At 43.1% G+C, this 27,520-nt stretch overlaps 1 protein-coding gene across 1 annotated transcript in view; it reads left to right on the plus strand.

Annotated features, from left to right (window-relative positions):
* Window positions 1–27,520, plus strand: part of LOC119499201 (complement component C8 beta chain-like) — a 111,792-nt gene that overhangs the window by 41,633 nt on the left and 42,639 nt on the right. The window contains exon 4 of the mRNA XM_037788452.1: window positions 12,198–12,276. The gene's annotated coding sequence lies outside the window, so the exon portion shown is untranslated. The remainder of the gene's footprint in view (window positions 1–12,197; window positions 12,277–27,520) is intronic.

Raw genomic sequence — 27,520 nt, forward strand, 5'->3', positions numbered from 1 at the left:
ACATGCTCAGTATTATTAAACTTTTAATAAACAAGCGATGGCGCTATGTGCAGCAGCGGGTGCGGGTATTCGGGGCTCTGCGAACTGAATCAATCATGTCATCCTTAGCGTGCCGTTACAGGCCACAGCTGCACTTCACTTTTTATGCTGGATATACTAACGTTACAACCAATCTCTTCTTCACTTCCATGGAGTCAGCAAGCAATGAGCAGTCCTCAAGGCCAAGCAATCCGCCCGCTCCAAGCAGGCACATGCTCCGAGCGGCCAAGCTCCGAAACGGGCACTGAACTAGTTACTCAAAGGAGATCTTTGAGACAGACGGACCGCGCTGTTATTTGCAAGTGATCAGATCGGATTTGTGTGTCCAGACATCACCAACTATCTGCATAGGTTGTTGTGGCAACAACGTAAGCATCAGTAACTACGAAGCTGACGTTAACGGTTCTAAACGTAGCAGTCTCCACAGCATCCACTTCTTCAGTAGCAGAGCCGTCAATAAAAGTAAAGGGACAGAGTATGTTGTCCAGTAAATCCTAAGCTGGGTTGCTGACACTGCCTGGCAGCTTTTGTTGTTACCATCTTTAATTTCCTCGTATTTAGTTTTCAGATTTTTTTATTTTTCTTTGGCACAGCAACGACGACCTACGGAACCGCCTTTCTTCCATGCTGCATGTCTTGTTCCGGTAGGTTCCTTCCAGCTTTGGAAGCTGGACAGAAGCTCCCCTCAAAGTGCCAGCAGACAATTTATTTCAGCGTCTTTCCAAGGACTGTTGTTCTCCCCCGTGTTGTCTTCCATAGCGCTCTGCTAGTAGCAGCATGGATTCTGCTCAGCACCTCCGTCACTCTGGATTTGACGTTGTTGTTGTGTTTTGCTTAACGAGTGATGCAAAAGACACTTCGAAATCTGACTTTAGTGGCCACAGCATCCGTACTGAGACACATCTGTAGAAATCCGATTAGGATCGTATTTCAAATGTGGTTTGGATCCGATTTGCAAAAATTGCATTTTTCGGCAGTTTGAACAAGGCCAAATGTCTGCTGAGAAAAAGGCCTACATGCTAGCTGGAGTCCTCAAAAGGAAACCAGGATCCTGTGATCTCCTGCACACATTCCATCCTCAGCTTGAATTATGTAATAGTCAGTCAGTAAAACAAAATACATGATCATAAATGATGCAATGATGGTCTACATGCTGAAATGAAAGTGTATGTCTGACACTGGTAATGTGGAAGACAGACTGTATTATCACTCTTGCTGGTGATCAGATAAAGAAGGTAATTCCAGCAGCGCAGTAAAGGCAGCGAAGTCCAGGAAGTCAAAAGGCTAACTGAGTTCATCCTCAGCTGCTGCAGCAACAACTCAATCGGTACAGGAACGACAGAGAGGAACGCAACTGAACTGATAAAGATGAACAGAAACCTGGATAATGTTGGGATCATGTATGAATAACCAGGCTGCTCTATGTTCTGTGTAAATGTCATTTCCCCCCGAATATCAACAGGATTAGATTCAAAATCAGGGAAACTGAAGATGACATAGGACTCATTCATATGCAAAGAAAATCCCTACTTTTTATGAATGGATTTTCAATGCAACACGAGTCACTCCTCGAGTTACAGGTGCATCGGATTGAAAATCAAAATTCCGCAAACTTATCACGGCGAAGGGTGCAGTCAGGCAAAGGCAAAACATCCTTGGAATAAATATGCGCACACTGCCTCGGCAAAGAGGAAGAAGTGATGATATGCTTCCATTCACTGCTCATCAAATATGGTTTCATAAATACCAAAATGTATTCACACACCTCCTTCACCTTCAGTGAACTGACTCTTATTGTGGAAATATCGTCCTGTATCCCACTACAAACTGTCTAGGACACTGAATGACATACGCCGAACTTTCCACACTCTGAACTTCATCTAAATGAGTGCTTGTTTATGCATGCGGCGTCCTCGGCCTCACTACGGTCTACTGCAAAGTATGAATGCGAGCGTACTCAGTCATGCATAAATGTGTCTTTGTGCTTAATGGTGTTGCAGTGCACAGTAGTATCTATCTAGGACAGTAGCATGTAGTGATTGTTGTTTACACTGCCTATTTACATTAGAAAGCCCCGTAACAATAGACGGTCTCACCATGTAGATCGGATAGCCGGGGGTTTTAACGTTGAAGCCCATCGTCCTTATTGTCTGTCTCACCCAGGGAATGTAGAATTAACAGATTAGCCAACTGGAGGGGGTAGAAGACGAGGAAAATGCCTGCATCCGCTGTTTGATTTAGAAAAGGGAAGACAGTGGTGATTGTTTGAGCAAGCATGCATGAATTCATATGTCTATTTGAGGACAATGAGCGAAATCGTATGTCACAGGACCCGATGAACGAGAGCAGGCCTCGATAATGGGCTAAAGCAAGTGTCTCCCTGTCCGTCTCCGTATGTGTGTGGACACGAGTCTATGAAGTGAAGCGTGTGTGGAGAGCGAGACGGAGAGACAGACAGAGGGAGGGAGAGAGCGCGGAGATGAGAGGAGGAAGAGAGAGGGCAAACATACCTTGGATTCACTGGCTGAGTCACTGCAGATGGAGGGCATTTTTCATGCTGCATTGCTACACAGTTCTCTTTACTGCGTTATTTTTTATGACACTCCTCCCCAAGGATGTTGGAGTCTTAAGGAGGCCCCTGACTGGGATTAATATAACAGGCTGCCCATTACCGACTGACATTTGAGTTCTTCTCCTACACCATTACGCATCTGCCTCATCCTTCATCGGGCGGGTTACGGCAACAGCCGCGCGTCACGCTACAGTACATGTGGAGGGATGGCAGTTAGCAGAATATTCAAACCTCCATCTGGCTCTTTCCGTATCTATTTTTCATTTTTACTCCCGTTGTCTTCTACCTTTTGCCTCTCCTTCTGTCACTCACCGCTTCCCTCAGATCCCGTTTCTCTCCTCCTGCTTCAAAGACACTTGCACACATGTAGCATCTCTCTCAATCTGGCTGATTTCTCCATACACCTGCAATCGTTTCCAAGTAGGTTGCAAATACTTGGCTGGTCGGATTCAATGAAATCCAGCAATCCCCCATCAAACATCACTTGTTTGCGCTGGGAAAGTTTCTGGTGTAATTATAGAGCAGATTCAGTGTTTATTAAGATTTAGAGTTGAGTTCTGAAGCGATGTATCGCAGTAACGCCCCCCGTGGAACAAATCAAAACTGGGTCAGAGCCTCAAAATATCAGAAGAGGAGCCTTATTATAATTTCTTTGTATTGTCGAGCTTCATATTCTGCCAGATAAAAAAAAAACCTCTCTAAACAAAAGGTTGGCACATTTAGGAATGGAGATGAGGATACGGTGGGAGGAGAGGGAAACCCAGACTCAATCTGGGCCGTGCACCAGTTACACTCCCAAATCTCTGGTGAATATCTCGGGGCAACCCTGCACACGTGGAACAGCGAGTGGAAAAGCCTGCCTGTGTGTGTCAGTGTGCCTCAATTTGCATCTTGCGTGCGTGTGTGTGTGTCATGTAAAGTAGGTGTGGATGGTTAAATATATATGTCAGTTAGACACAGAGAGGTGTGCAGCAGCTGCACCCATCTGTCTGCATGTGCACGGGAGTGTGATGATGCGAAGATGTGTATGTAGGTGTGCCTGTCAGGGCTGTGAAGGGGAGGTCTGAAGGCATTTGGATTCGCTTGATGGAAAATCAAATGCTCCCTCCTCCCTCGGCTTCGACTCCCCGTGCGGAGCTCCACTTTTCTGACGCGTTCATCTGGGTGCCGCGCTGCAAAATGCACCCATCTCAGCTCGTCATTTATCTAGGATTGAGTCTTAACATCTTGTTTTCCTCAAATACCAAAGTGAATGTATGTGCAAAATCTGACTTGTTTACAAACCTTGTTCACCTGTTAATGTCGTAAAATATGGCAAACTACTGCATTAATGTGAAGATAGTCACAATATATTGTGATTTGCATTGGAAAAAAGTGAAATAATCTCCACTCCACAACTCTGCTGGACTGATATGGAGCCCAGAAACTTACAAAATGTTGTAAAAGATGATCAGACAAAGTCAAAAATATATATGAATACATGAATAAATAATGTTGTTGGTTAAATAATTAAAATGCAATTTAAAAAGAAATGTGAAGGATGTAAGTGCATGCATTTATTTTCTTTATGTTTCACTATCTTATTTTATTTTTCAACTCTTTCAGTTTAATTTTTTTAGTCTCGGATCACATTACTTTTTTCTTATTGATAAAATGTTTATATAGACAAATAACTTCATAATAATAATACATCCACAGAGCTTTGAAAAAGGTGACGAATAAAAGCATGGCTTTTCCTAAAAAAGAAAAAAAAGAAAAGATGATTGTGAATTAATAATTAAATTTTCTTTTTGAAGGGTCCAAAATGAATGTTTTGTTTATCTCTCTGGAAGATATATATGACGTTTGGTTCCCACTTCTAACAAGGCTTCTGTGCCAATAGTATAACAACGTTGGTATCTCTGTGTCGTCAGCGATGCAATTGCCAGTTAGTGTGGAAAAAAACGTGGCAACAAGTTACAACTGACGTTAGCACATAGTAGCTGTCTTAGCTTAATCGTCTGAACAATAATAACCCATAAAATTACAATTCGGCATATTTAAACAAAACCAACAACAACTAACAACAGTCCTTACAACCTTAACTAATGTGTTGTCACCTGTTAGATTGTCAAAATGAGAAAAATAACAGCTTATATCCCTGAGGAGCTACATTAGCATCTTATAATTATAATCATCTTATAATGCGTGAACTCTCCCAAGTTGAAATAATAGAAGCTTTTCCTTTTTCCTTCCTGTTCTACCGTTACTGCGTGAATGTAGTATCACAGTGTAAACTCTTGTAACAGTAGCTAAAGCATTTTAGCCTGCAAGCTTATGCTAAAAACGTTAGCACCACCTAGACACCATGCTTCTATCTTCATAACATTATCTTCATCTTTAGAGGAAGACTGTATAACATTTAGGGGGATCTATTCACAGAAATGGAATATAATATTAATAGTATGTTTTCTTTAGTGTATAATCACCTGAAAATAAGAATCATTGTGTTTTTGTTACCTTAGAATGAACCGTTTATATCTACATACGGAGCGGGTCCTCTTCACGGAGCCGGCCGCCATGTTTCTACAGTAGCCCAGAACGGACAAACCAAACACTGGCTCTAGATAAGACCATTCGTGTTTTCATTTCGGCCACCATAGTTCTGCTAAATTTCAGTTGGTTGCAATCTGCAACCTCACCGCTAGATGCCGCCAGATTCTACACACTGCACCTTTAAGTGCATGTTTGATCGCCTTTTTTATCAGTTTCGAGGCTCCATACTCTAAAGGTCTTGTCAAGATGGACATTTTGCTGTGCAGCAGTGACAGACGTGATGCACAATTTGTGAGGCTTATTTCCGAAAGTGGAGAGGCACGGCTGAAGCTGTGGTTTCCCCGCCTGTCCTGCATTTACTGTCTTCAATTTGTACCTCTCTGATGCATCGCTTTAAAGAGCATCGGGGAAACCCATTTCTCTCTCTTTCTCCGGATTCATTTGACACTTGTGTGTGTGTTTTGGGATTTTATGCATTGAGATGTGCAACACACACCCACACACTGAGAAACACACTCACACGCGGAGGCGCACGGTGTGAAACGCATCTGTACATATACACAAACACTCCCCCTCTATGCAGTGCAGTAAATACAATGATTGTATTTTTTTGGCTCCATTTTCTCCAGGGTGGTGACAAGTCTTTTTTCCACTCGCATGGTTGAAATGAAATCCAATTATATCTGTAATGGCTCTCCAACTCTTCTTCTGCTTTGAAGGAGTCAGCTTGCTTGAGTCACCACTGTTGGACCTAAATGTGCTCAGTAAATCAGTGATGCGCAATGGCGCAAATGTGCAATGGAGACAGATGTAGAGTGTGTGTGTGGTACGTGTCTCTTTTTTAGGCCGCTAATGTTCGAAAGTGACTGAAATCCCATCAAACTTTGTTACTCTGCTAAGTGTGTCGCATGTTACGACGATGGCTGTCTATTTGCATATTTTAATTAAATAGCTGGAATTTAGAATTAATCACTTCCTAAATTTATGGGGTAATTATATGGTGTTTGTCCTTGACTTGGCAGCGTCACCCACCCGTGAATAAATTCATCATAGTCTTGTGACGGGAGACAAAGTTACGCTGACACCTGCAAACTTTGTTTCCTCCACTTACCCCTCAATTACCCTCTCTTACTTTCTTTTCTGACACAATAAATCACATACTGTCACATCGTCTTTGTCATCGGGGCCCCGTGACAATTTGATCACAGTGATGTGTGGGTGGAAAGAGCGCGTACAATACGTGCTTGTGTGTGTGTGATGGGGTTTCTAAATACTCCGTGCACTCACTAAAATAAAGGGCCTCTTTGACAAACCGGACATGAGAGGGGTGTTGTGCGTTTCCATGGTACCCTGAAGAAGCTGCTGTGTGCTCAGAGTTGCTGATTGGGCAAAGACAGTGCCACCTCACTGTTTTCACATATGTAGTATAGTATTCAGACTTATATCACCGGGAGATGGATGATGGACCTGTTGGTCAGATAATAAATGATAAAACATCCTTGGATGAGATTTATTTTCAGAAAAAAAGTGCATGACATAGTGTATATGTTAACATATGACATCCCAGTTTCTCTACTGGAAGGGCACCCTGGAAGTCACTTCATCCCGTTTTCTCTATTGGAAGGGCACCCTAGAGGGCACTTCATCCCATTTTCTCCACTGGAAGGGCACTCTAGAGGGCACTTCATCCCACTTTCTCCACTAGAAGTGCAACCTAGAGAGCACTTTATTACGTTTTCTCCACTGAAAGGGCACTGCATCCCGTTTTCTCTACAGAAAGAGAACCTTAGGGGGCACTGTATTATGTTTTCTCTACCATAGGGGCATCCAAGAAGGCACTTTTGCTGCGCTGTGTTTGAACATGGGGGCACCATGGGGGGCGGTTGCGCCCGCCCCCTGCCCCCCTTCCCCGAGTCCACCAGTGTCTGCAATGTCGATGGCCCACTGACACAAGACAGTCGAATAATTGCTTAATATTATGGAAATATGCATCTGCTCATATAGTGTCATCAAACAATAAGAATGTGGCATGAATGCAGGAGCAAAAGATGCAAATGGCCCACGGAGTATGCCAAATTTCTACAACAGACAATAATCAAGATGTTCAGATCCAAAATAACTGGCAGAAGATATCTGTACACTATTCTGCATCCAAATAGTGTACAGATGCAATGTAACCACATTGTGTTGGCGCTTCTAATTAAAAATGCGAGCTCAGCAGATGGATATAAATCCAATGCCTTTTCCCTCCCAAAATGAAAACTGGCACCTGTCATTGTCCATCTGCTTTATTTCCTGTTCTTGTGATTTAATATCAGCAGCTAATACACAGTCACACCCTGAGCATGAGCTTCAACCGCATGTATCCTTGATTCTGTGGTTAGACTGAGTGCTTCCATGCTGCACAATCATTTTAACCTGTTAGTGGGTGAGTGCAAAGTTGACATCTCGTATGTGGCTTTACAGGAATGATGCATCTACACTTTACAAACGTCACAGTTTACCATTGATGTTTTTTCAACCATGACATTCAGGCACATTCGAGAAATCCAAGGATATGTGCAATACACAGAAGCCTTGAATTTCTCTCTACTATCAGAAGTCAAAGCACAGGTCCCATTTTTATTTTTTAAAAGAAAGTCGAAGGCTTGCATCATGGTCTGATTATATCATGTTTTATGTGCAAGATTTTTCTCCAGACCTTCATGACCTTGACAAGACAGCTGGTCTGGCTACGTGAGATTAATGAGCTGGTGTTGTGGCTTTTAGACTCAGACAAGACACAACAATGGCAGAGAGCATCACACACAAAGCTAAACGTGTGGCACAATGCACAGACACATTTTAAAACCAGGCTGAGCATCAGCACTGCGCATGTTTTACAGCAGTTTGGCTGCATTAATCCTCTTATTCAATACCTTACTCTTTCAAAAGTAGACATCTAAAGTGACATCTGAATGGGGAAAAAGAAGGTGCTAACAACACGCCTAGGGGCAAATTCACAAAGGATGGATTGCGGCCGCTGATAGCACCATGAATTGCGCATCATTTGCAACCGCTTATCTTATTCTTCTTATTCTTATTATACCGCTTAATCTTATTGTGCACAGTCTTATGCGCTTCATTTACCACCAATCTTCTGAAAACGCTAATAATTTCGCTGTAAATGTGTGGAGCTATGAGCGCTGATCTTTCTGAATTTTGACTGTTTTTGCAATGAGGCTCATTTGCATAGAAAGAGGCAGATTTTGCACCAAATGAATGCATAACTAATTTAAATATGTGCAAATAGCGTAGGAGCACCAAGGAGCTATTTGCTTGGCAGTGCAGTTAGGGGTGCATTTCACCCTTTGCGGGTGTTTTTGAGAATTACACAGTTTCATATTGTCTTATTTGCACAAATTTAGCATCTGCAAAAGCTGCACAATCCTTTTGTGAATTCACCCTCTAGTCTTTCAAGGTGCAAAAAGCAGTATTAATAGATTTTTTTTTGGCCACTTGGGAGCAGTGGGACCAGCTGTAAACACACTCACCATTGACATAAAAAGGTGATATGGCGAACGTGTTTAGCAAACAGCTGCCTTTTTACACTTCCAGCAGACATGGAGCAACATTAGCATTCATTCGGAGTCATGTTTGCGTCCACCAGATGGATGTAAGTCCAATATTTAGTCCACTTTGTTGGTCTGCGCCAACTGCAGAGGGAAATATCTGGCCTGTTAGCTGCTAAATGCTCCACTTCGTTCATCAGCCAGTAACTAACTGTGTTTGTCTGCTGTTTAGTGCTGGGCAGATGAGGTTGATGAGAGCTATGAGACTCATTTGAAACAGTAAAGTTTCAGCCAGAAAACAAAAACAATGTATGCTAAATGTTAGCATGGCACACGTGTGTGAAGGATCATGACCAGTGGCTTGAACAACTTGCTTATCTCCCTCAGTAGAAAGTGGGTGTATTACTTTACCACAGGTGCTCTGCGCTCTGTCCCCTGAGGAGTATGGCCTCCGGACCTGCTGGTGTCTGAGTACATTATGATTAGCCATGCTACAGGAAATGAAGAGGCCTGGGAGAGACTGATAAAAGGAGCGGAACTTTCCAGCATCCGGGGTCAAGGTTCACATGTCATTTATCGACGTCGGGCGTCTCCCCCTCCTCCGTTCCCCTCTGAATGCTAATCGCTCACACTGATACGACAATACGATTAGACTTGATTAAAACAGTCCATTAGCATAGAACTGAGCACAATACTGAGAAAACAGGCCTCTCTCCTGGAGAACGCGCTCCATTCTGTGGCTGTTTACTTGTGTCAACAACACAAGCTGAATGGCCCAGTCGGTGGTCAAGTCTTTAGCAGGCTGCAAGCCCAGGAAACACTGTTGAGCATTTTGTGCCATGAGCATGTTTTCCGCCAGTCATGTACATGTTGTATCGTGATCCCAAAGCTGCTGCTCTGTCATTGTAACCAGCAACTAGTTATTGATCAGCTTTCACTCCCAAGGTTTTGCAGGAGGGTGGAAGGGGGCCACCAGTTAACCACCTCTCCTCTGGGAGATGACTAATCATTCGGGCCGGGGTGCAGCGATGAGAATTTTGACGTCGGTAATCTCTGGATTGAATGGAGATTAACCGCCATGTGGGGTGATGACTCTCCTCTTTTGTCTGTTTTTGTCTGGATGGGGATCTGCTCGCCTTATCTTATCGCTCTGCCTCATTTCTCCGGGGCAGTTCCCCGCCGTTATCAACGCCGCTCCATCTACATGGAAATCAAAGCCTTTGCAGAAGTGGAATACGATTAGGGAGGGGGAGAAAAGTCTAATCTTCCCCCCCGCCCCCTCTCTTGATTCGTGCTAATAATGCACCGCGGCAACCTGAACGACAACAACAACACTCTGTTATTGTGAAGGTGGATGGATGGGTGAACAAGGTGGCAAAAGAGCGAATGTGTTCATGTGTAACTCATGAAACATTTCATCTGTGAGGCTTCTTTTTGTCTGTGGGCCTTGAAAATGAGGATTAACTCTCGCTTCACGGGACCCAGCTGCCTGATACTGACCTCCTTTGTTTTTTTAATGACCAAAGAGTAGATGCTTGTGTGTGTGTGTGTGTGTGTGTGTGTTTCTGTGTGTGCGTGTGTGTGCACAGTATAGCAGTGGTGGCCGCTAAATGGAGGGCGGGTTACAGAGGGGATTAGAACCCACACAGCAGCCTCCCTCCCCAGTAAACAAAAGTACATTAGCTGTACAGTGTGTGTGTGTATGTGTGTGTGTGTGTGTGTATGTGTGTGTAAATGTATAACACACCACTGCTGGTGACACCAGACAAAAAGAGGAAGACTGAGTCCATCTGTGAAAGCAGCGGGATTAAGCTGTGCTCAAGCCAAGAGCTACACGTCAATCACCAGCTAAGTGTACGTGCGAGTGTGTGTACTACTACCAGTGTGTGTGTGTGTCGCATACACAACTGTACACACACACCCACACACACAGAGCTCTCGTCCAGCAGTGGGGGGAGGGAGGACCCCAACACTGTTGTTTTCATTTGTAATCTGTGGGATGGAGTGAAGCCAGCGATTCATCAATCACACTGAGCGGCTGCAACACAACAACAACAACAACAACAAAAAAATGAAAAGAGAAACTTTTTTTTTGTAATTGCGTATGAACTCTTTTTGCACCAAAGCATGAATCAGATATGACTGACATCTTTTTTCAATAATGTAGAATGTAAAAAAAAAAAAAAAGTCTTTTAAAAAAAAGAAAAAGAATTTTGACATTCAAGACGGAACAAAAACACATTTCATGCTTTCATACTTTTTATCTGCTGGAATGTCCCAGACAGTCTCGTGCACGCCCCCACACATGGGTCACCCCCCCACCCCCAAAACCCCCCTTCTCCGACTGTCTCTTTGAGAAGCTTGTTGTTACGCTGTCAGGACCCCCGACTGTTCCCCCATAATGCACTAGCACTTCTGACTGGCACCCTGTGGGGGCCCGTCTGAAGCCCACTGGTGTGCCGGCTGCATCCGTTCACAAAAGGTCAAGGCCGTTGTGTACAGTAGGTATGTGTGTGTGTGTGTGTTTGAGGATGGGGGGCTTGACCTGGATGTAGTAGCCCCCTCTAGGTGGGGGGTCATTACGCTCTCCACGTGCCACGTACCAGTGATTGAAGCTGGCTCTCGCTCCCCTACACCTTTCACCCCGGTTGGAGGGGAGGGAAATTGGAATCAATACGGCCTATGATGAGGCGACTGGAGTGGGACAGGGGTGAGGATGGAGGGGAGAGAGTTTGACGGATGGCTGGTTAAAAAGGGGGGTTGTTGATCAATTACCCGGATGGATTGCTTTTTGGGGATTTCAGAAATGAGACGGATCTCTGCTCCTTTATTGTCCGCTGAAGGAGAAGGAACCTTCGGTTTGCGTAACATCCTGGAATATCACTCACTTACATCTTTGTTGTAGTGAGAAGTGGCAACTGGTCCCTCCTCCTCCTCCCAATCCCTTTTATTTTTCAAAAAAAAATGTTTAATCCCCTCCCTCCATCCCTCCATCCCTCCTCCTCCTCCTCCACACATTCTCCCTCTAACGGATCCCCTCTCTCTACATTATTCTCTGTGCATTTTAATTTTTCTTTTTCTTGTCACCGGGGGCCCAGTTTCCCCCGCCCACTCTCCTCATTTTCGCCCGAGTCTAGAATAGTGAGAGCCAAGAAATAGTTAATCTCTCCGGCTGCTGCTATGATTGGCCGCTGTATGCAGCCCTCAGCCTCCTTGAATGAGAAACAGGGGTAACCAGGCAACTTCAGAGCTGGAGAGAAGGGAGGAAGAAGAAGAAGAAGAAGAAGAAGAAGAAGAAGAAAAAAAAGAAAAGAAAGAAGATATAGAGCTTTACTGGATCTTAGAATTGAATTTTGAACATGTAAAAAAGCGAGGCAATGTGATTTCACCTTGGAAATGGAATTAACAAATGGATTTTCTTAAACACTCTCTCTCCTCTTCTCTCTCTCTCTCCTCTCTCCTCTCTCTCCTCTCTCTCTTTCTCATTGGGGGGGAAATAGAGCGCTCAAATGAAGGGGACACAGATGTGGATTAAAACGCATAAATGGGACACTCCAGAGAAGCATCCGCTGAGAAAAGGTGAGTGTGCATCTCAGTCTATTAACTGGGTTTTAAAAACTGTGAAAGTGTAGCTGCTGTTTAAGGATGCGAGGCAGCAGCTCCGCGACATGCCAAAGATTTATGGATAAGGATGCGCTGTGGCTGCTGAATGGAAATGGGTTGCGGAACCAGGATGACCGAGAAACACTCACATATATATCTATATGTGTAGATGGAAATGAAACCGATCAGAAATGAGCTCGTGTTGAAGATCATCGATGGAGGATTTTGAACGTGAAGTCCTTTTTAAAAAGCGCAAAACGCCGGTGCGCCTGTCAAATAACCTGCTGTCCCACATTCAATTGCGCACAGATTAGATCTCGTTTTGAGATGATTTCGATGCATGACAATATGTAGTGTGCTTTTATAAGATGTCAAGAATCAGGAAAGGCTTTTTTTTTTTTTTTTTCTCTCTCTCCAGCCACGTCTGTTCTCTCCCTCCCTCCACAAATATTCAAATGAAGAGATGTCCTGCTGCAACAGCAGTAAGTCATCTTCAAACCACTGCGTGTTAAACTCAGAGCTGAATGAGCGAACGATGACGCATATGTTGATAAATGTATCGATCGGTGCTCAGAAACGGTTAGAAAATGCTCAGCGGGCTGCATGGAGGCTGGATGAGTACCTGTGGATGGATGGATGCTTGGATGGATGGATGGATGGGAGCGCACAGCAGAGCGCAGCAGCACCGGTCTGACCGGCAGCTGTGAGCACCAAGTCTGCCTCAATCCAGTGCATATACTACTGTAGGCCTGCAGAAGAAGAGAGAGTCCTCTGGTCTTTATTCACGTTCGTGGGTCAATGTAGGGGTAAAAACAATCCTGCTAATTGCGGAACCGTCTATTGTGGAGGAGGGGGGGCGTCTAAACTGCGTCAGGGAGTGCAGTTGCGCACACACGAGACATGGATTTCATTGGCCAGTTACTTTTTTTTTTTTTGTTGCATAGAATACACTTGCAACTTTTTTATAGTCTGTTATGATTTTTGGTTGTATAACCATATTGACTTTATGAAACTATACCAGGAGCCAATCAGCACTGTAAAATATTCATATTCATTCAATATTCATTCATAATTACATTTGATCTTATTTGATTTCTTAATAAAAGTGAAAAAAAGAGAGATATGCTTTTCCAAATAACTTGTGAGACAAACCATTTGTTAAAGTTAAAGGGTCAGAGTGTAACATTTCGGGGGGGGGATCTATTAGCAGAAATGGAATATGATATTCATATCTACGTTTTCATTTGGTGTATAATCACCTGAAACTAAGAATCGTGTTTTCGATAGCTTAGAATGAGCCCTTCATATCTACATAGGGGGCGGGTCCTCTTCACAGAGTCCGCCATGTTGCTTTGCCTTGTTTCTACAATAGCCCAGAATGGTCAAACCAAACTCTGGCTCTAGCGAGAGCCTTTTATGTTAACTGAAGGCCACCGTAGTTCTTGAACACGCTTAAGAAACTGCGGTAACGTGAGCCGCAGAGTGCAAAACCGTGGTACCGCCAGCCACCGTCTGACATCCGTTGTTCCTAAAGTAGTGTTATTGTGGTAAGGATAGCCTCTGAGTGAGGCGAATGGCGTTACCACGGTTTTGAACTTGGCAGCTAATATTACTACAATCTTGGAAAAGGAGTAGTGAGCAGAGGGGTATACAGTTGGTTGCTGCAACCACACCACTAGCTGCTGCCAAATCCTTCACACTGTACCCTTAAGTGATCTTCATATGAGGTAACTGGTGGTTTAACCTCTTCCCTCCATGATTTTCAATTATTTTAACCTCTCAAAAGTCAAATCCCCCCCCCCTCCCCATTGGGTAAAGCTGAATATGAGCCAACATAACCAGTTCAAATGCACAATTCAGTACTGGACCATATGTCTGTCATGATGCCCTATGTTTTCTGCTTGAGTGTTCATCTAAGAGAAGGCCTAGATGGAAAATGGCCTTGACCATCGGTGTGGAAAAGCAGTAGCAAAACAGCTAGCAGCCATCAAACAAGCTGCTGGTGAAATAGCGCGGCTCGCCTACAGTTCATCTCGTTGGCTCAAATTACCACGAATCGTGTTTATGTTGCTGCTCGGCGGGATGTAAGCAAAGGTCGTCGTTAGCGTTTTTGACATTGGTGCCAAAGTTCATCAGCGACTTCTGCCAATCGGCCAACATGCCTATAGTAATCTCCTTACAGAGGATGTTCTGCAACAGATCCTAAGCTGCACTCACTGGCTCGATTGTAGGACACATGTGTTGCACACGCACACACATACACACTCACACGCAGTGCAATTTCCAGTTGTCATCCCAAGACAGTTCTTTGCAGCCCAGTGTGAGTTGTGGGGCTTAAGATGGAGCCGAACAAAACACTAGAGAGCATTAACTTCTCCAGTAAGGGCTTCTTTGTTGGGTCTCCCAGTGGAAATCGAGACACTTAATTTAGCTCCTGACAGCAAAAGCAGCGGGTGGATATGTGAGCTATATCTTATCCGATTAAGACCATAATGCGTTTTCCCCTTTTGCATTTATTGTAAAATGGTGAAAGTGGTTTGGTTATTTCTTTTTCATGTTATCCTGGCACAATTACAACACAGCAGGGACAACATTTGGGCTGGTTGTTGTCTTGCACTCCCGACATCCTTGTGGTTGTCTCACCCATTTGCCTTAGTGTTGCCTCTTGCCTTTTGTCTTGCTGAAAGCCTGGCGTGTTATAACATTTGTTGTTTGTCTTTATATTGCAGTGGCATTACCTCAACTTGAACTCCCTTAAGATTTCTCCCAAGTGCTCTGAGATAATGCATCTAACGAACAGGCGTTACACTGAAATCAATGTAGCGTCTCAGCATTAGACACACGATTGCTGGAGTGGCCTAAATCTTTCATAAAGGTAGTTTTAATGAGCTTGCAAGATTGTGTCTGAGTTCTCATTTTGCTGGTGGCCGTATCACATCCCGTTTACTCATTAATGAAGATGTGGCCCCTGGCAGTGGCAGGTCAGAGGTGATCTTGGTCGCCTCGGTTTAACAAAAGGTGGAAGATTGGCCAGATAACGGTGCATGTGGGATGCTGAACGATGCACATGCTCCATTGGGGGTCTAATCAACATGACAGGTGCATCTGAAGTTGAGAGTGCAACGGGAGGGTGGCGGCAGCCAAACGTGTCAGAAGCAAAGACTCAAACTACAAGCTGTAAAAGTAGCTAAAGAAAAAGGAACGCAGATCTCCCCCATGGAGAAGTTAAAAAGAATAATTTGACATTTTGAGAAATACTTTGATTCGCTTTCTTGCCAAGAGTTATATAAGAAGATTCCTAGAAAAATCAAAGTGTAAAAAAGCAGTGCTTATTCAAACTTGTGAAGGGCTCATTGCATGGGTGGAATATGGGTCATATTGGACAAAGACCCTGATGAAGACCCATGTTGGTCGCAACATGTTGGTCATTTTAAACAATTATTGACATGTAAATAAAGGCATTTTGATTTTGCACAAACTCTACAAGTGTGCCTTGGATTATTTTTTGAAAGAGACTTGCATTTTGTACTTTTTTGAGACTATATTCCACCAATGCAATGAGTCCTTCACAAGATTGAATAAGCACAGTACACCTGAAGGATCCAAAGAGCACCTGTATGTGATCACCACAAAGACCCAGCAGCACTTCTACTCCGTTGTCTTAATGTAAAAGCAACAGTTTGATGTTTTATATGGGTCATGTGCTGAATTATTTCTTGGTCAGGACCACTTCCTGAAGTCTCTGCCTTGCCTTGAACCTGGTCCTGGCCAAGAAATAGTCTGGCACATAACCCCCATAAAACGGTAGGTTTTACACTTTAGCTTTTGTACAGATAAAACAAACAAGATATAAAGTGTTCATTAGTGAGCTTTAGAGGTGCTGCTAGGCAGATTTTGTTACCTTTGGACACAGCCAGGCTAGCTGTTTCCCCCTGTTTCCAGTCTTTATGCTAAGCTAAGCTAAACTGACCGGTCGTCCGCACCTGCTCCATATTTAATGTAACGCCATAACAGCGGTATCAATCTTCTCATGTAACTCTCAACAAGAAAGAAAATAAGCGTATTTTCCAAATTGTCATTCTTTTAGTCAAACATCTTCCAGAAGAATCAAGTATTTAGTTTGGACAGACCTCACACATGGCGACATAATGGAAACAATCCTCACTGACATCAATAAGGGGTTGTGCGAAATATAAAACCTCAAATTGGAAAAATGTTTAAATGAGCATTTCCTTTCCAGTATGTTTGGGCTGGACATGTTTCAGTAATACAATCCCCCACAGAATAGAAGATATTATCTTTTAACATTTTTTTCACATTGTAATGAGGCTGAAACTCTATTTCCGACCATATCTTGTTACATATATATTTCTCCTGAATTCTTTCCAATATCCATTTAGACTTTATGCAAGTAAAATGGGACCATTATGTTTACAAAAGCATCAAACCATATCAAAGTAAACTTGGTTATTATTATGGAATTACACGTTGAAATGAGAAAAAAAAGTTATCTGAATAATTGTGGTTAATGGCCGTCAAAGCTTAATGAATGCTTCAATCTATTCATATGTACTTAAGTCAATTATATTTATATATCTAAATTATGCAAAACCAGCAGTCAGGCACCATTGACTGCAAGTGTTTTCCCTTATTGCACCGACCCTGTGGAGTTGACAATGAGGCCGCGACCCCGCCACTATAGAGAGTGTTACTGGAATCAAATGGGCCAGTGAATTGCCAGACCATCACACAATTATTTCCATTGTGTGGAGGCGGGTAGCTCGTAATCTTTGTGCCCTGACCTGTAACATCTGGTGAGTGAGTGAAGTGTTCAGTGTGAAGCCCGACAGTGTCGGCCCGCCTCTCACGTTCAGCCGGAGCAGCCGTCGGTGCCCGCTTCACTTCCAGAGGACTGGGCATCTTCAATGCATCAATGACACCAGCCATCACGAGGGACATGTAGCATGCCAAACCAGTGATTCATTAGGACTCAATTAGCTGGGAGGCATGGGGCGCCCTGCCATATGCCTCGAGGTTCTACGGCAATCTGTACCCACTCCCCACTACTGTACTCTCAACTGTCTGTACAGTCTGTACATGTGTGTTGCATCAGTGCTGTACAGAACCAGCACAGGGCAGCAGTCTGCTCCTTTTTCCTCTTCTTTGTGTTATTAAAACAAGTCGGTAGTAGAGATTTAGCGGCTCCGTCTCCAGCCACCCAGCTTCCGAGCTGGAAGTGAGTCACAATGACCTTCAGCTCAACTCATGTTGCGCCAGTTGGCTCCGTATGAAATGCTCATCCATCTACTGAAGTATGAGGCTGTGGAGCTCCAGATACTGTAAATCTTAGGAGGTAAGAAAGCCCCCCCCCCCACCCTCCCGCTCAATATCGACTTCGCCTCGCTTGCCAAGAAACGGCGTGTGCTGCCGACAAGATCTATCCGCCCTCAAATCTACTTTGTCTTCAGATCTGTGCCAAGGTAAAGGACCCCTCGCCCCGTCCTCCGTGCCCCCACCGCCCAATCAAACTCTTCCACCACCCGAAATTAATGAAATTAGATTAGAGCACTCTTAAAGAGAAGGGCAATGAACACGCCGGGCTCCAGATATGTGATGTGATATGATGTGATGTGGCATATACACACTCTGTCTATACATCTAAGCTGGCTTGTAATATGAATGTGTTAATGATTGACATCTGCACATTTATTAAAGGTCATTACTGCTAATTTGCTATCAAGAACATATACGGAGCTGCAGAGGACTGTTATTGTTTGCTAGATCAGAAGGTATTGGGAGAGCTTCGCTGGTCATCCCAAATCCCATTTGATCCGATAAATGTATCTATCTGCCACAAAGTGCATGACGAGTCATCAAAAACTGTAAAACGGGAAGCTAAAAGAAAGAGATTTTGATATAAAAACACTCAAAAATTATTTTTTTTCCCACATATTTTACATACACAGAGAGATAATTAGGAACACAAGATGGAAACAACTTAAATTTCTCCACTTTTATGCCAAGATATAACCTGTAACACAGGAACAAACATCTGAAATGCCCAGTATCGGAAATGTTTCCCAAAACTGCCCAAAATTTGGTATCGGGTATCGGGTATCGGCGAGTACACCGGTCTATGCACTGATCCGATACCATAATTTATTAACCTGGAAAAGAATCAACTTGTTTAACCAGAAATCAATTATTTTTCTTTGTTATTTACCAGACCATACAACAAAGATAGTAATCATATCACATCCATACATGGTCAGTAGTAAACAGCTGTTAATCAATAGTAATGATAATAATAATATATATATTTTTTATCACACTGGCATCGGATCGGTACTCCGTATTGGCTGATACCGCAAGTTCAGGTATCAGAATCGGTAAAAAATGGTATCGGAACATCTCTAATCTGAAACAAAGATCGATAGCAATTATTTTTCAGAGCATTCCACAATTTGCAAATAGAATAAATTACTTTTTATAAATTCATGTTGATATTTCAATAACATGTTACTGCACAATTGAATGACATGGGGAAAAAAAAGCTGCCTACCTTTTTTAAATGTAATTATAGTCAGGGAGGGATCTTGTATCAGCTGTTGACAACATGCCCGGCAGATAACAAGTCAAATGTCAATATCTGCCTACAGAATGCATTAGCGATACATATTAATGCTATTTGCCTAAATATATGCATCAACCCTAGAATTGGTCCATGTCCACAATAGCAGCAAAAAGACGAACATCAGCAAACTGTTTTTCATTTGGGTCCATTTAAATTTGTTTTGAGGGCGTGACTTCAAGAAATGGAGAAAAAAAGCAAAGAATGTTTTTGCAAATTAAAAGCGTAACTTTTCAATAATGCCAGGAGGGCGAGAGGAGCCAGAGAAAGGAAATCGAGTCGAGTTGGAGCAGCTCTGCCCCAGTTGTAGGCACGTGCAGCCACCCAACTGCACTCCTCCAGCGTTTTCACCGCATTACCCAGAAACGCTACGTTCGTGTGACCCAATTTATCAGCCTCTCCTCCCCATTCATCTGCTCTCACAGATGCACTACGGGAGGCTCCATAAGCAGCAGAGCATTCATCACCTCTCTGAGTAGTGAAGTCCTTTCGGTTTCATCCCGTTGGCCCGTTCTACAACCCTATTCCCCACAGGCGGGACAGCAGCCCCATATGTGGCTGATGATTATAATAGTGTGGCAGCAGCAGGCACTACAGTAGCTCAGATGCATTTGTGCGTGCATTTGTGTTTGTGTTCCATAAAATATGTAATCAAATATAAGCTTAGCAGGGTTTTTCTTCCACTGACAGTCAATTTAAATATTGTATCTGCCACATCTCCTTACTGCAGTGCTTTTTCAACCCCCCAGAGGTAATTGAGATGTTTAGTTCAGCCGAGAGGAGCTATCAAACTCCATTCTCATGTGATTTCATATCCCCTGATTCATGTTTTTTCTTATTGAGCACAGCGCATTCCCCCTGTTTGGATCACTTACAGTTTTGAGTAATCAAGAATTAAATGACAGCAAGAATTTATTCACTTTCACACAAGCGAAGTATCTCTTCATTGAAACTGTTTTAAAGGAGGTTTTGATTTAATTTTATGGTCATTTTGGAGGCTGAAGTTTTACTCGTGTTTGGTCTCCATTTATTCATATAAAAGAATCTCCTGTCAGAGTAATGCAATACAATTCAACAGTACCAGAAACTGCTGCCTTTGAAATAGCCGTATAGTTGAATCAACACCTCAGAACCTTGATTGGTGGTTGAATTTATCTCAGAACTGTTGTTTTAGACTGCATTTGTTTTTGTACCAAATAAACTGGCAACTGAGTGTATAATGAATTAGATTAAACCGGTAGGTTGTCTGTTGGCATTACTTTCAGGTGGCCAACATGGAAGACGAAAACTTCATTATCTTTGACTATTTAATGCATCTTTCAGTTACTACACTGTAGAGATGTAGGAAAACAGAAATGGTATCAAAAAATACTGTTTAGTATTTGCTGAAATCCAAAAACACGCTAAACACAGCATTGGCTTCACTTCACAGACCTGGAGGTGGCCCACTCTACAGAACATATCTGCAATATACTGTATAGTATAGTGATTTGAAGCACATGGCCTTTCCTTAACCACCTTAAGTGCTTTAGTTGTCCTAAACAACTTGTGTGCGATACAAAACCACAACACGTTGCCACTGAACATAATCAAAGCAGCACCTCAGAAACAAATTAATACATAAATGTAATTTCTAGGAGACAGGTTTGCTCACACACTTATTCACTGACTATTTTTGTTAATTAGGAGGAGTGCAGCTATCTGTTGAATAAAACTTGTCTCGAAAATGAGTCAAATAGGAGAAAAATGACTCTCTGAGTAGGACAAGATTAACCTGCTAGGGAGGGCCCGGGGCAAAAATAAGCTCCTGTTAAGCACCATGTTTTTCCTCACTCTTTTATTCAGGAATATTCACAGAGTAAGCACAATATAAACTGACATAATGAAGTCCATAAAACTAGATATCAACCTCTCAAAACAGAGCCTCGAGAATAGATAGTCGCTTATGGGACGTACTGTATACTGCCACACAGTGACCCTGGGACCTTCAGACCCACTGCAGTTGCCTGCTTTGACCAATTGGTAACACAGCTTGTGTCAGAACCAGGCAGGAAACTGCAGTTTTGAAAAATGAAGCCAATGTGGAAGTGTCTTAAACTTGCATTCTTTCTAACAGCCAGCAGGGGGCGACTCCTCTGGTTGCAAAAAGAAGTCTGATAGTATAGAAGTCTATGAGAAAATGAGCCTACTTCTCACTTGATTTATTACCTCAGTAAACATTGTAAACATGAGTTTATGGTCTCAATCGCTAGTTTCAAGTCTTTTTCAATATAGCACGATGTTCATTTAGTAAATTATAGTCCCTTTTACAGCAAAATAGATGATAAAGCAGGGTATGCCTGATGGCGTTGCTACCTTGTGATTGACGGGTTGCTACCACGGCTTTGTCCGGTCTGGGTGTTGACTGTGTTTTCAGTTCATGATAGTTAATTATAACCTTTTTGGTTGCCTAAAAATGTTTTATTCAGCGTTCGGTTGTACTTAACTCCACCCTCTTGTGTCAAATACCAAGATGGTGACGTTGAAAATGCTGAACTCGAGGATTCAAAACGGCAGTCCACAAACCAGTGGGTGACGTCACAGTGACAACATCCACTTCTTATATACAGTCTATGATAATAATTCAGTTTGCCTATGGGACGTCCTTATTATTTCCGTTTACTGTATATTGCCACACAGTGATCCTGGATCCTTCAGGTCGCCTGACTAATTCTAACTCTACTAACTCTAAAGGGAGCTGACCCTCAGATTGACCCTCATGGAAGGAAATGGAACATTTCTGGATTTGGTTTGCTAATGCATCATTATTATCCTTTTATTTATTCATATTATTATTAGAAAAAGGGGTGACAGAAGGCCGTATTTAACTCAGTGACAGTCAATTAAGCTATAGAATCTGACATTTAAGTAAAATGTAGAATGAATGTTTCACTCGTAATGGCTGTTGGCATCTGATTTTTCTAAATGTCTGCCCGGGCTGAGTCACTGCAGTTGCTCTACCTCATTTTAATTAAATGTAGATCTGTCTCGTAGTGATGCCTGCAGGGAACAGATTCTATATTTCTGATGTGGAGCTGCGCTGAGCGACAAGCATCTGGCACAGCAACAGCGGTCAGCATGACGTCTTCTGACGAGACCCTTTAGATCACTTCTCATCAGAGCGTCACAGTTGGGGGGCTACCCTGATGTTTTGCTCTAATCAGCCATCAAGTGTCATATTCAGAAGGCTTCACTCAGGCTTGTACCCGGCCTCTGCTCTGGGTTTATACAAAACAACATGAGCGACTGAAGAAGCGGCGCCTCAGAGAGACACAACAGTGACACTGCTGCTCGTGTGTGTGTTCGCGATCTGTGCGAGATCTTGACCTTGCGATGCCATTGTAATGAGACGCAGTCGAATATTTCACTTATCATTAGCGGCATGATTAGCTGCCAATGGGCTGTGCCTGGCGTGGTTTAATCCTCCCCAGTCTCCGGAGTGCGATAACATATGAGATGACAACAGTTTCACACCCGGTTTCACACCTACCGCGGTTCCATACGTCGCAGCAGCCTAATCACTCATGAGAGATTAATGAGAGACGTTGAGGTGTGGTGGGAGATTCACTAATTACATCCGCACCCACTGCATTGTAGTCATGGGAATAGACAGTTTATGTGTGTGTGTGAAAGCTTCTTTTTAAAGTAAAGCTTTACGATTTTACCTGTAACTTCACAGTGGGAGAAGTTGAGCTTGAGGTGCCCTCAAGAGAAAAGAAGAAATAGTTAAAAGTACTTTGTGGGAATGATGATAACTACGTTACAGCTGCAAAAACAAAAGCACACCACTGCAAAATATCACTAATTGGAGAGTTGTAGTTTAATTTATTTCTGTTCTTTGAGTAGCTCCTACAGCTGCCCGCAAGAAACTAGTAGAGTCATGAAAGTAAACCAAATAATCATCTGCGTTATCACAGCAAGAAGTGTTACACGTGCTAACTTTCCTTTTCAATATGATGTCAGTCACTTCTATATTTCCTCTCAGGCGTATTTCTGCCAGACGTAGCGCTTTCAAAGGAAACCCAAACCAGCTCTGGAGTTTTCACAGCGGAAGAAAAGATAGATGGAGGATTTGTTGCATCTGAATTGTGTACAACATTGATCAATAAATGACCAAAGACAAAGATAATCACTTTTTTTCTCTTATACACTAGAAGGTAACCCACAAGTTGCGAAACGTGTGAAAACTATAAGAATTCAAGGTCGATGCCTAACCATAACCAATCAAGGTTCGATGCCTAACCATAACCATTCAAGGTCAATGCCTAACCATAACCATTCAAGGTCGATCACTAACCTTAACCATTCCAGGTCAATGCCTAACCTTAACCATTGAAGGTTTGATGCCTAACCTTAACTATTCAAGGTCAATGCCTAACCATAACCATTCAAGGTCAATGCTTAACCTTCACCATTCAAGGTCAATGCCTAACCTTAGCCATTCAAGGTCAATGCCTAACCTGAACCATTCGAGGTTGATGCCTAACCATAACCATTCAAGGTCAATGCCTAACCTTAACCATTCAAGGTCAATGCCTAACCTTAACCATTCGAGGTTGATACATAACCTTAACCATTCAAGGTCAATACTTAACCTTAACCATTCAAGGTCAATGCCTAAGACCTACAAAGTTAGCACCTAGCTGGTGAACATATCGGAGCATTTAGCAGCTAAAAAGCCACATGTTTCCCTCAGGAGTCGGTAGAGACCAAAAACAGAGCTAAAAAAAGTTGAACAATGGTGTACCATTTCAAACATATGTTAATGGAACAATCATTTTCACAGTATTCAGTAATTGCAAATTAAAAATGATGGCAAACATGAAATAGTTTGTTTACCAAAGTCCTGTCTATCAAACACTCCAGCCAATAGCTGAACAGCTATTACCGCTGTCAGTGAGTAAATGAGCAGCTCAAGGGAAGGCTGAAATAAAAAACAAATCAGGGCAGAAAAAAATCAAAACACTCTCCCCTGCTCCTGCAAAAACATCAGGCTACCCTCACTTCATCAAAAAGAAAAAATATATAACCCATCAATTTTTTAAACCCCCTCTCTGTCTCTAATAATTCTCACACAGTTCCTTAGCAGGCTCAAAACGACAACAGTAATTAGGAACTAAAAACTAAAGTTTGACTTTCCTCAGTCCAAAATATGTCATGCTGCTTTTTCATTTGCATTAAGTAAAACTCCTCCTCAACATTGTGTGTGTGAGGTATGTCACATCATGACTACATCAATAAGACAGTGTGACAGCGAGTAGAAAAACAAAAAGGTTCCTGTTTTGAAGTGGCTGTCCGGTGCTTCCCCCCCAGCTTCATTAATGCTGTCTCGCAGACTGCAGGTAATGTTTTTGTGCTCGCTGGTTTTGATCACGGCAACTTTTATCTTGACTACTTTGGATCTCTGCTGTGTTTGATAGTCATAATGTCTGTCCACGGTGCTGCTGAATCAAATTTGTGTCTTTTTAAGACATGAATACAGTCAGAACAACAAACAGTGAAACGGTTATTCACAGTCGAGTTTCATAAAAAGGCTGCTTGCGTATCTTAATTATATCCATGACCCATGTGCAATTAAAGAGGACACCTTTTGGCTATTTATTTAGTTCAAAGGGAACACAGAGGGAGGGGAAAAACCCTAATTGTCTCATTAATTACTCTCCGCATGAAATAATGACCAAACCAAGGTATCCACAGTTCTTTTGTAACTCACAAAAGAAAGCATGGGTGGGGGTGGCAGTGAAATAAAACGTGCTTGAACCTATTTTCACAAACAGGCATTATGTTAGAAGAGAGGGAGACAAAGAAAAAGAGGGCAGCGGTGGGAGGGAGAGAAAAAAGAGGTAGAGATGAAATTGAAAGGAGAAAAAAAAAAGGCTGTGGAGATTAAAAATGATAAATACAGAGCAAATCAAAAAGCGAGACAGAAGGAGAAAAGATTGGCTGTGAGGTAACATGGTGTTTGTCCAGGCCTTTCTGGAGCCTGCCCAGTTCTCTCTCCCACCGAACGTGGTAAATAGCCTGTTTTAACACACTGTTCAGACGCTGAGACACAGCACAACAACAAACCGAATCAACAGTGAATTAAAGACTCCTCGGGGAAGCCATAGAGTAACACCGGAGGAGGTGTTTTTGGAGATACACATCCACCAATTAAGTGTTCTGAGAGGGGTCCAGGAATCTCACGCCAGCTATGTTTCCAAACCTGCTGTACGCGGTGGGTGGAACTAGATGAATAAAAGACGGAAATGTATCGTGTTTTCATGCTATTGTTTACTCTCACCATAGGGAGCTGGTGACACTTTATTAGCCTGAATATGTCTGTTACAGAGGCAGAAGCAGCCTCAGAAATGCAGACTTTCAAAATAAACCCCATTAATATTTGCATCTTGAGACCTCTGCTGTGCGAGCGCGAGTGTATTTGTTCATTTATGTCATGTCTCAGACTTGAAGAGACCACCCCCTTTGCACACACACACACACACACACACATCTTCTCCTCACTCTTCTTCCATCTAAATTGCGCCCAGTTATCCTGCAGCTGAGCTGGTAAAGAGGATAATGCAGGAGCACTTCAGAGGGCAGCTCCTCACTGCCCTCTGTGTAGCTGTGCCCGGCCATGTTGGAGCCACGCCTAACCGAGTGCACAGCTCCGAGGCCTGTGCTGACATAAATCAGCACTGCAAAGCAACTGTGTGGCATCGCTTATTTAGTTTACCAGCTGTAGCCGCTGAACCCGAAGCGATGAGACCTCAGAAAGTAAATGAGAGCGCTTCAAATGCCCAAAGTGAATTTTTTTTGTATGTATTTTTCTTCTTCCCGTCGTCGTCCTCCTCCTCCTCCTCCTCCTCCGCTCGCACACTTGACTGTTCCGTCGTCAGAGGCCCTCCATCTTGTCAGAATGAGGTGAACTAATGGGCCGTGGCTGAACAGCCTGAGCTCAGAGGCTATCAGTTCCCCCTGGAAGGCCAGGAAGGCAGAGGAGGAGGAGGAGAAGAAGAAGAAAGGAGAGGTCCTTCTTCTTCTTTGGCTATAATATTTCAGCTTTCCCTCAGATAAATCCTCGCAGAAATCAAAAGGAATGGTTTAGTTTATAGAACGTCAATACAGAGTAGCTGTACCCGTTTCTTCTGCTTCCATTTCATGTCAATTTTATACACATGTGCTAGCTAAAAGAAAGCTGGGTAATTTACTCAATTCCATCACCGATTGTGATTAGGCTGTCCTCTGTAGCGTTGATGCTCATACTACCATCCTTTGGTTTTTAGCCATGTTAGCAGTGTGGTTGGCAATGACAATGGATGACAATGTCAGCCAGTTGGCCGGTCTGTCGCTCCACCACTGAAATATCACCACAGCTATTGGATGAATTGCCATGAAATTTTGTACCGACATTCATGGTTCCCAGACAATGAATCCTGCTGACTTTGGTGATCCTCTTACCTTTCCTGTAGCACCACCATGAGGTTGACATTTGTTTTGTTGTTACTGAAATGTCTTAACAACCGTTGGATGGATTTGCCACGAAATTTGGTCCACACATTCATGTCCCCCTCAGGATGAATTGTAATCACTTTGTTGATCACTCAAGTGTTCTTTCAGCCAGCGCAACTCCCCGACTCCCCGCCGGATCAGCAAACTTTCTGTTGCTGCCGTTGGACAGGTTAGACCAAGCGTTGCTGCTGCCAACAGCCTGCTGTGACTTGAATTTGACTTGCTACAGCCACCGCCGCCGCTCTGCACTGCGCTCAAACGTCGGTTATCGCTGATAACGCTGTCCCGACCCACAGATTTGGCGTGGAAGCGTTAACACCCACCCTCCGGTTCCCACCCCCAGGTTCCCACTGTTAGGTCTGTCAGCACTGTTGTGTTCGTTGTTTGCACTGTCTGTGCCGTTAGCACCGTTAGCTATAGGCGCCGGCACAACCGTTGCCATGTTGAGAGACAAATTTGGAATTGAGCACCTTTATCTAAGATGGTGAACATGGTATACATTATACATTAACATCAACATGTTAGCATTGTCAACTTGCTCACGTTAGCATGTTCATGTTAGCTTTTAGCTCAAAGCATCACTATGCCTTTAGTACAGCCTCTTAGTCTCGTTACTGACATATGTTTCTGTGTCTCTGTGGCCTTAATAGCTCGCCATGAATGTTTCTAACATGATTAACCCACTGAATCATATGGTCAGAATTGTTAATAGATTTCAGCGCTACACCAAAGACCCATATGTCAGTCGCTAGTCAGGAGTCTAATTAGTCCAAAAAACAACAAATTACTCTTATCTTATCTTAGATTCATGGTCTATCAGCCACTTGTAAGGCCACATTAGACATCCTTATTGTTGATAGTGAGGCTGCGTTAAGAGCTGATGTAGAAATTAAATAAATAAAATGTCCAGCTCTGGGAAAAATAACACAACAGTACAGATTAAAGTCTGTAGGAGAGGATATAGCAGTAGTTGGCCGACCTTCGCTGCCATAGGTGACACAAGGTAGCACAGCAGGGCTATTCAGAGGAGCTTTGCTAGGCCAGGTTGTGACAGTT

The sequence above is a fragment of the Sebastes umbrosus genome, chromosome 12 (assembly GCF_015220745.1).
Source record: "Sebastes umbrosus isolate fSebUmb1 chromosome 12, fSebUmb1.pri, whole genome shotgun sequence".
NCBI classification, from domain to species: Eukaryota; Metazoa; Chordata; class Actinopteri; order Perciformes; family Sebastidae; genus Sebastes; species Sebastes umbrosus.